This window comes from Tupaia chinensis, unplaced genomic scaffold, assembly GCF_000334495.1.
Source record: "Tupaia chinensis unplaced genomic scaffold, TupChi_1.0 Scaffold000072_1, whole genome shotgun sequence".
NCBI classification, from domain to species: Eukaryota; Metazoa; Chordata; class Mammalia; order Scandentia; family Tupaiidae; genus Tupaia; species Tupaia belangeri.
Window position 1 is genome coordinate 604,751 of NW_006159532.1, and position 10,452 is coordinate 615,202.

Sequence of the window (10,452 nt, forward strand, 5' to 3'; positions counted from 1 at the left end):
ATCTGGAAAGTTTTCTTCCAAGATTTCATGAAATAGATTATCAATGCCCTTATTAGTTTCTTCACCTTCTGGAATACCGATTGTCCAGATGTTTGGGCACTTAGGGCTGTCTAGTATTTCTCATGTATTCTCATTTTGGGGGGGTTATTTTCAGTTCTTTTTTTTTTTTCCTAGATCTGAGGTTTTGCCTTCAACACCTGAGATTCAATTTTCTGCATGGACTAATCTGCTTTTAATACTTTCGAGAGAGGTTTGATTTCCTCAGTGGCAACCTGCAACTCTAATAGCTCCATCTGATTCTTTTTTATGGTGTTTATGTCTTCTTTCAGATCATGGAAGAACTTGAACACCTTCTGGAACTCAGTGTCTCTTTTCTGCTGCATCTTCTGGAGTTCATCATCTCTCAGCTCTTGCATCTCGTTTAGTTTTATAACTATGAATATTCTGAATTCTTTATGAGACATTTCCATGAGTTCTACTGTACTATCTGTGGATGTTGAAGGATTGTTCTTTTCCCTAAGGGGAGAGATATTTTCTTGATTTCTCATGTCTCTTGTGCCTCTTCAGTTGTTTCTGGTCAATCTATGACAAAAGTCTACCCTCTACTGCACTTCACAATGTGGTATCCACAGGAAGATTCGGAGTTCAGATTTATAAAAAGAAATTTCTTCATTAGAGCAGGAGGTTCAATAAATGTTAAGGATTTCAATGATCCTAAAAGTATTTAGATGCTTGGCTACTGTGCACCTAGGCCTATTTAGAAATTCAGTGTGTGGAGGGTAAGGCTTAGAGTGTGAAAGTAAGGTTAAAAATATATAAGCAAAAAGAAAAAGAAAACTAGAAAAATACTACCAAAAAAAGAGGGGAAAAAAGTGGGTTTTTTTTTTCCACATAAAATATGAAAACCACGCATGTCGGAATAGGCCAGGACACACCTCAGCTTTAAAATGGCTTCTAAATTTACCAAGTGAAAAAAAGGCCCAAAGTGAGAAGAAGTGGTTGAAATTTTTTTTTTTAATTAAAGAGACAGACAGACAGACAAAAAGAGAGATAGCCAGAGACAAAGAGAAGACAGAGGTCGCCTTACCTTGTCTGAATATTTTGGGAGTCTAGAAAATGGAGTTTAGAGCATAGCTTCCCTCAACAGGCCAGAACACACCTCAGCTCTCAAATGGCTTCTTGTCTTAATATTTTGGGAGTCCAGAAGATGGAGATCAGAGCATAGCTTCCCTGAACAGGCCAGGACACACCTCAGCTTTTAAATGGTTACATCACTGGACTCCCACATAGTCAACCACAGTTCAAGTCTCAGACTTAGCAGCTTAAACCTCATGCCAGGCGCATATGAGTCCTTGCCCAAGATCCCAAGAGGAGAATGGAGGAGAAAGGATTATGGTATGGCCCTCCCCCCACCCCCTGCCATGCACCCAGGGAGTTATTTCTCACTTTCTGTCTCTCTGTCTCTCTGGTGAGTTCATGCGCCCTATAGCAAAAATCTCTCTAAAACAAGATTGTGCTGAAATATCCATAACATAAAATGTACCATCTTAACCATTTGTAAGTATATAGTTCAGTGATATTAAGTATATTCTATTGTGGTGCTATCATTGCTGCATGCCACTTATCTCAAGAACTTTCTTCATCTTGCAAAATTGAAAGTCTATCCACTGTCTTAGATAGAGTGGGCTTCTATAGCAAAATACTTTAGACTGGGTAATTTAGAAACAAAAGAAATATATTGTCCACAGTTCTGGAGGCTGAGAGGTCCAGAATCAATGTCCCAGCAGACCTGGTGTGTGGTGAGAAGCCTTCTACGTATGCTCACATGGCAGAAGGAGAAAACGAATCTCTAATTACCTTTTGTAAGGGCACAAATCCTATTGATGAGGGAGAACCCTCATGAACTAAGCACCTCTATCTCTTATTACCATCGCCTTGAGGGTTAGGTTTCAATATATGAATTTTGGAGGACACAAACATTCAGACCATAGCACCCATTAAACAGGAATTCCAATTCCCCTCTTCTCAACCTCTGGCAACCACTCTTTACTTCTTTTCTCTAATAAATTTGTCCTTTTGTGACTGGATTGTCTCACTTAGCATAATGTCTTTAAGACTCATCAATGTTCGAGTGTGTGTCAGAATTTCCTCTGGTGTATATTTTATTTTTTAGCCAATGCAGTGGTGTAGCTTCCAGCAGCCCCTATTCTCGAACTCTCCAGTCTAATCCTGGCTTGTCCAGCCTTATTAAAGGGCTGAGCCGATCAAAAGCTCTGTTCAAAAAACAGAGTCATTGTTTCTTCGCAGTTGTGGCTATGATACAATAGCCCTCCTCCATTACAAATAATTAAAAAAAAAATAAATACGCACAAAAAAATTCTAGAAGATTGGTTTTCAAAATAAACCATACTTGGCATAAAAACCCTGGCACTATAAGAGAATCCATCTAATTCACCTTTATTTTTCAGAATCTATCACTGTGAGTTTTGTTTTGTTTTGGTTTTTGTTTTCATTTTGGCCAGAGGGTATGTGTTCTCACCAGAGAGAAACATAGTGACAGAGACAAAGGGAGAGAAGGCACCCCACTGGGGAATGATCATGTCACTGTCCCTTCTCCTTCATTTCTCCCTCCTTTCAGGATTTTTGGCACATATGCACATGTGCCTGGAGTGTTTTACAAGTCACCCAATGTGGAACCTGAGCCACGTGGTTGGTCATGTAGGATCTGGCTGCCTTATCCACCAGGCCGCAGGCTAGCCCCACTGTGAGATTATTATTTGTCACTGCAGATTCTCATCATTTTCATATTCCACTGAGTAGACCTCTCTTTAAAGTTGCTTAGCCCATCCTTCGCATTCATTTAATTAATTAATTATTTATTTATTTGTATGTTCTGCTTTGTCTTATGTTTGCTTTTCCAACTCCCCGCATTGCATGTAAAGACCAACCTTTGGGGGCCTGGTTTCTTATCCATATGTTTTGAGAATAGGCTGTGAATATCTATCTCAGGATCCCTGTAGTCTAAGAGGAGAAAGGATGAAAAGGGGACTGAAGTGAACCATGTACACATAAAAGACTATGAATATAAAAATTGTGATATGTGGGACCAGCAGTTGGCGTAATGGCTATGTCGCTGGACTCCCACATGGTCGACCACGGTTCGAGTCCCAGACCCGATGGCTTAAACTCACACCAGGCACATGTGAGTGTGTGCCCAAGATCCTGAGTGGAGAATGGAGGAGAAGGGATTGCGGTGTGGCCATCCCCCCTGGGGGGGGTGATTTCTCGCTTTCTGTCTGTCTGTCTGGCAAGCACACACAGCCTATAGCAAAAACCTCTCAAAAAAAAAATGTGATATGTAAATGTGCAATTGCCATATTGTAAATACATAGATGGCCACACTGTGGTCGGACGGGATGACCATGGCCTAATGCAGTGCTCGTGGCAACCCCAAAAGTAGGCATCATATCCACGTTACACAGGTGGAAACCCCAAGGCTTAGGGAAAAAGTAACACAAGTAGTGGATCAAACCCAGGGCTTTCACACTCCTTGGTCAGTGCCCTCTTCATTCTGCAACACTGCCCTCTTGCAGGCCCTATCCCATGGCCCACTCATTTCTCACTTATAGTCACTTCACCCACTTTCCTTTCCACCCTTGGGATGTGGAGCAAGACGAGATTTGTTCTTCAAAGTCCCCCAAACAGGCCTGCATCCTCTTTCCTTGTTCTACACTGCAGGGACAGAGCCAGAAGCCGGAGACATCTGAAGGGTCCAGACAGTTCGCAATGCATCAGTGAGGGTTGTTGCTGGCCTTCGTGGAAATGGGAGTGAGATCAGGCCTGCCTTCCTTATCACCTGCACTTAGGCCTTGGGTCTCTGGTATTTACTGAGACCAGAGTATGCCTGTCCAGGTTAGAGGCTAGGCTGGTGACATAGAAGGCTGTGGCTTTGCAGCCACATCCAACACAGTCTCTATGCCCTGCCTGGTGGTGCTCAACAAGGGGCCCTTTCATCCTCCACTTGAACATATAAGAATAAGCTAGAGACCAATTTTCAGTGAAGGCAGAGTTAGATTGTCCCATGGTCAAACAGCCCAAGGGAAATATCCATTGTATTACAGTAGCGGTAAGATGGTGTCAGGCTTCAGCTTGGCCAGCTGTGGTAATGGGGATCGCCCTACTTCTGCTGCTCAAACCTGAGCTCAGTACCTGGAGCCACAGACACCAAATCTTTCCCCTCTTCCTCTAAGTGTTGCCATTGCCAAAGCTCTGTAATAAATCTCAATTACCTCTTTTCAAATACTTTTTTTTTTGGAGAGATTTTCACTATAGGGCGCGTGCGCTCGCCAGACAGACAGAGAGAGAGAGACATTAGAGACAGAAAGCGAGAAATCACCCCCCAGGGGGGATGGTCACGCCGCAATCCCTTCTCGTCCATTCTCCTCTCGGGATCTTGGGCACGCACGCACACGCGCCCGGTGTGAGTTTTAAGCCACCGGGTCCAGGACGCGCACCGTGGTCGACTACGTGGGAGTCCAGCGACATAGCCATTACGCTAACTGCTGGTTCCCTCAAATACTTTTTTTTTTAAGAGAGATTTTTGCTGTAGGGGCATGCCCTCATCAGAGAGACAGAAAGCGAGAAATCACCCCTCGGGGGGATGGTCATGCCACAATCCCTTGTCCTACATTTCTTCTTGGGATTTGGAGTTTGCATGCACGTGTGCCCAATGTGTTTTAAGCCACTGGGTCTAGGACTTGAACCATGGTCAGCTACAGAGAAGTCTGGTGACCAAAATAACCATCATGCCATCTGCTGGGCTCTCCTTTCAAATATTTATACCTTTTATTTTCTTGTCCTTGGTTGCATTAGTTAACATTTAAATGATATTACATATTAGGCTGTCTAGAAAGTTATGACATATTTTTCTATGCAAAAATGTGTTATGACTTTCCAGACAACCCAATAATAACAGCAGACACTTCATTTTAATGGGAATTCTTATGTTTCACCACTAGGCAATAACCAACTCTGTTTATATATTAAATATATATATGTGTGTGTGTGTGTGTGTATAATACAAAAATATTCACATATTCATGAAGTTGTATCAAGACGTATTCTTCAGTTTTTAAATAAATATTTAATCACAGGAATCTTCTGAGGTAGATGCTATTGTTATGACAACTTTACAGATAAGGACCCGAAGGAGAAGTAACTTGCTCAAGGTCATACAAATGGTAAAAGGCAGATTTAGGATTCAAATCCAGGGGGTCAAATTGGCAGAACCCATCCTCTTGACCTAGTGCAGCCCATAATAACTTGCTATGGTTTGGATAACACCCCATCCCCACCCTGCACCAAGATGTGTGTTGGAATTCCATCTCTAATGAAATGGCATTGGGAAATGCTGAGACCTTTATGAGGAAGACCCACCTTCATTGTGGGTGGGCACCATCTAATCAGCTGGGAGCGTGGGAAGGACAGAAGAGGTGGAAAAGTCTGTTTCCTTCTCCTTTCTTGTCTCTCTGTCTCTCCCTCCATCTATTTAAATACACATGGCTGCTCACCTACCTGCTTCTCTCAGCCATGCTATGCTGTAACAGGCCAGTCAGGTGTCAGTCCCATGATCTGGACTTTCCAGGCGCCAGAATCATGAGCCACATGATTTATGATCTATTTGTTATAGATTACCCAGTTTTAGGTATTCCTGTTTAGCAATACAATAACAGACTAATGCATAGCTGTTATTAGTATAGTTTTATAGACAGGGATTCACAATAGAGTTTAAGTAAATTGTTCAGAGTAAAACAGCGAGTAAATACGTATTGTTGTCATGGGTTGATAGGGTGATCTGATAATTCACTCTACTACACGTTAGGTTAAGTTCTTTAGCACACTGTGTGATTTTCTCAAATCTGTCCTCCATGTCACTGGCTTGGTTTTCTGTCATGGTCAACTACACTCTTGATATCCCCTTACTGTATTTGTTAGCTGCAGTGGTATTACCTTCATCCTTGCTTTCTTTTCTTAGGCCAAACAACTTTCTTTTCAACTCATTCAATTGTTTTGTCTCTGCTTTGATATTTCGTTTCAAAGAGTTCACTTATCTTTAATTTCTTGAACATGTAAAACACTTTTTCTCTAATAGTTTCTTCTGTTTTCTGGGGATATCTCCTTTCAGAACGGACACTTCATCTTTCCTCCGCATGCAGGAGGGAGAGCGTATCCACTAATAGGGAGTGGTCATGCCACAAACCCTTTCCTCTTTCTCCTTCCTGTCGGGATTTGGGGCACACATACACATGTGCCTGGCATGTTTTTCAAGCTGCCAGGGCTAGGATTTGAACCATGCTCAGTCACATGAGATATAGTTCCCTTAACCACTAGGCTAGGGGTCTGGCTGTCTTTCTTTAAAGTTGATTGCCTCTGAGAGACGACAAGAGAAGACACTCCATGCCATATTCCCCAGTCTTGGCAGGCTGGACCACAAATGCATGTGTGCCCAGTGTCTCAGGATGGTCTTTCCACGTGGGTCCCCTTGTGTTACCCCTGCACCACCACCTGTTCTCCTCTCGAAACGTCAGAAGCTTGGAAACCCTGGATCCTTACTCTGCACAGCATAAACTCCATTCACTGCAGCCCTCACCCTCATTTCCAAGTGTGCTGAGTTGAGAGACCTTCATGGCATGCTTCACCGTACCATCCACCCACTCGGCTTCTAGCTCCTTCTCCCCTTATTGTTTCACATCTCCCCTGCAATGGCCTCAAGGGCTGGAGACAATCTCAATGATGTTGCCTTTCTCTTGACTGGAATAATTGCCTATTTTATAGAAGTCAAGACCTACAGGGCGAAGGGTTCTGCCCACAGTCACAGAGCATAGAAAATTCTATGTAAAGTGTACCTCCTGGCATTCTAAGTCACAAGAAATTAGCATTAGAGGATCCAGTTCCATTCATTGCAAAAGGTGTTTACTGATGGCTTGATTTTATCTAGTGGCCAGGACTATGTACCTGGACTATGCCCCAGCTCTGCAGTGGTTCCCTGGAGTGGAAGGAGGTCAGACCTGGGTGGCTTCAGAGCCAGTCTGGGTCATTCTCTGCATGACCTTCTGTGGTTACTCCTTTATCTGAGCCTTGCCCTCTACATTCAGTAGGAACTGTTCCCGCTGGAACACTGATCAATAAGTGAATTGCCTGAGCTCTGACGACAATCCCAGAAATCTCAGGGTTTGTTTGTTTTTTGTTTTTCTTTGCTTGTTTGTTTTTGGTTTTGCAAACACCATTGCTTACTGGATAGCAGAAGTTAGCCTGCATAAAGAATTCCAGGTCCATGTTTTGTCAATTGCACGAGTTCTTCTCAGCTACATATATGGAGATTGCCTCTACCCTTTGTGAGCTGTGTGACTCAGGACAAGTGACTCAACCCTTCTGGGCCTTGGTTTCTTTATCTGGGAAGTGGGCATAAGAGCCATCAACTTCACAAGGGTGGTTTTTGGGTTTTTAGTGAGATTTTAGGTGAAAGGCACAACATACTGTTTGGCACAGAGAACGCGCCCAATACACATTAGCAATACACTCCCTTTCTCTCAAGCACTCATTTCCAGAAATGAATCAAGAATGGTAGCCCCACTACTATCACCATACCTACTTTCCTGACAACTTAAGAGTCAGGTTAACATTTACAAAGGGCTCTCCTGGTCACTCCCCCATACAAGCTTCAGGACTGTCCCACAAAAGGATCAGGCCAGAGGTGATTTTCCTTATCTAGAAGGTAAAGTGAGGCACTACTGGTCAGATGCTAAGACAGGCAAGGTCGGGCTGGAATCTGGGTCTCCAGCCTTTCAGACTAGCACTCTGCCTCCTGCAATCCTGCAGACCACTTAGTGAGACAGTTGTTTGGCATGGGGTGGTTCAGAAAATTCCCAGAATGTCCTAAGCTCTTGGGGACATCATCACGAGTGCCAATCCTGGACACTGCCCAGCCACACTCCCAGCTGTCCCTTCTCTTCCCCACCCCACTCCTCTCCACCTTACCCCATGTCTCAGGACTCTGAAGGCAGGGATGGAGCAGGGGCTCCTCAGAAGAGCCTTCGGTTCCAGGTTACATGGCCCAGGCTGCGCCTTCCCCTCCTCCACATGGCACTAAAGTTCCAGGTCTGTCACACACCAGACTCTTTTTTATTGCTAGTGGGCATGTATACTTGTCAGAGAAAGAGAGAGAGCACCCCATAGTGGGGCATGGTCTCACAACAATCCTTTTTTTCTCCATCTGTCCATCTAGGCTGGGCTTTGTGCATACGTGCACATGCACCCAGAGTGCTTTTCAAGCTGCTGAGGCTGGTATTCAAACTGTGGTCAGTCATGCAGGATCTGGCTTCTTATACAAGCACTTAAATGCTGGACTGGTAGAGTAGACTCTTTTTTTTTTTTTAATTGCCAAAGGGCATATGCACCCAGCAGAGAGAGACAGATGGAAGAGGGAGAAAGCACCCCTCAGTGGAGCGTGGTCACAACACAATCCCCTTTCATCCATTGCTCTGTCCTCTCAGAATTTGAGGCATGAATGTACCAACACACTTGGAGCAGTTTTCAAGCTACCAGGGTCAGGATTCAAACCATGCAGTTGGCCACGTGGCATCTAGTTCCCTTAACCATTAAGCTACCAAGCCAGCCCTATAACCAGGCTCCTAATCACTGGGAGTACCTCACTCATTCACTCACTCAAGGTAGAGTTCTAGGCCTTTTGGCTCTCTGAGTAGCACCATGGTACTACTGGCAAGAATAAGCACCTTAAGAATGGCGGCAAAAAAAGAGCCAAGAAAAAAGTGGTCGATCCATTTTCTGAAAAAAAAAAAAAAATCGGTATGACGTGAAAGCACCTGCTGTATTCAACATAAGAAAGAGTCGCCAGGACTCATGGGACCAAAATTGGATGCGACGGCCTTAAGGGCCGTGTTTGAAGTGAGCCTTAAAGATCTGCAGAATGACGAAGTCTCATTTAGGAAATCCGAGCTAATCACTAAGGATATTCAGGGAAAAAAACTACCTAACTTCCCTGGCAGGAATCCTACCTATGACAAAATGTCTTCCATGGTCAAAAAATGGCAGACCATGACTGAAGCTCATGTCGATGTCAAGACTACTGATGGTTATTTGCTTCATCTCTTCTCTGCTGGATTTACTAAAAATGCAAACACCGGATACAGAAGACCTCTTAGGCCCAGCATCAGCAGCTCTGCCAAATCTGGAAGATGATGATGGAAATGATGACCTGGGAGGTGCAGACAAAAGACTTGAATGAAGTGGTTGATAAACTGCATTGGCAAAGACCCAGGAAAGTCTTGCCAATCTACCCTCTCCGTGATGTCTTCGTCAGAAAAAGTGAAAATGCTGAAGAAGCCCAAGTCTGAATTGGGAAAGCTCATGGAGTTTCATGGTACAGGTAGCAGCTCTGGAAAAGCTCCTGGGGATGAGACGGGCACTAAAGTTGAATGAGCTGATGGTTATGAACCACCAGTCCAAGAATCTGTTTACAGTCGAGACAAATAAAAAGTCCCGTTTGTGGGGAAGGGAAAAAAAAGCAGCGTTTTAGTTTCTCCCTGTACCCGGCACTTCCTATGGTTTCCTGTTCTCAAGGGCTTCTGTGTCTTGGCCTTTGATCCTCCAGCCCTAGGTAGACCCATTGTGTGCAGACAGGCTGGCAGCCTTCCCCTCCCAACCCCATGTGATTTCCGATTTGGTGCCTAGGCATGGGGTGCATTCTGAAGTCCTTTCCGCACCTATGATCCTGAGAACTTGTGTTTTCAGGACGCTGAGATTTTAAGTAACCCTTTTCCTGATATTGTCCACATCTAAGACTTCTATATATTCTAGGCAACATCTAAAGCTGGCCTCCTCCCTTCTGTGCAGGCCCTCAGCCACCTCTGGGCAGAGTCTGCAGGGGGCAGCCCTGGCAGCAGCCTGCTGCCCCACTGAGTGCACAGGAGGAGCCTACTGCTCGCAGTGGGTTTCTCAAACCCCCACCACTCCAGGCGCTCTGACCCTGGGTTTCAAGCCCACCCTGGCCAAAAGGAGCCACCTTTTGTACCATAAACCCACTGTGCGATTACGTACCTTCACCCCTGGGGCCTTGTCTCCGTATCTGCACAGCTGAGGTTCCAGCTAATTCTAAGGTTTCTTCCAAGTCCACAGATATTTTGGTTCCCAGGAAAAAAGAGGCGGTACCTCCACAGGGGGGGCCTTACTCCAACCCTTCCCTTGGAAGACTGAAACTGGCCACTTTCCTGGTTCTCAATTTCGAAACCGAGAGGCCGAGGGGGAAAGCTGGGCTCGTTAATAAGCACTGAATCTTACTAACGCAGCCCACTTGGGTCCGGTGATTGCGAAATACTCCCTGCACCCATGTGAACATGTAGCAAAGCCTTCCTATCTCTGTTAAAGTGAACTCAG

General features: G+C 44.6%; 1 protein-coding gene across 1 annotated transcript in view; it reads right to left on the reverse strand.

Annotated features, from left to right (window-relative positions):
- SGPL1 (sphingosine-1-phosphate lyase 1) overlaps positions 1-10,320 on the reverse strand; it is a 138,721-nt gene extending 128,401 nt beyond the window's left edge. Inside the window, exon 1 of the mRNA XM_006142276.3 lies at positions 10,117-10,320. The gene's annotated coding sequence lies outside the window, so the exon portion shown is untranslated. The remainder of the gene's footprint in view (positions 1-10,116) is intronic.
- Positions 10,321-10,452: the final 132 nt, after the last annotated feature.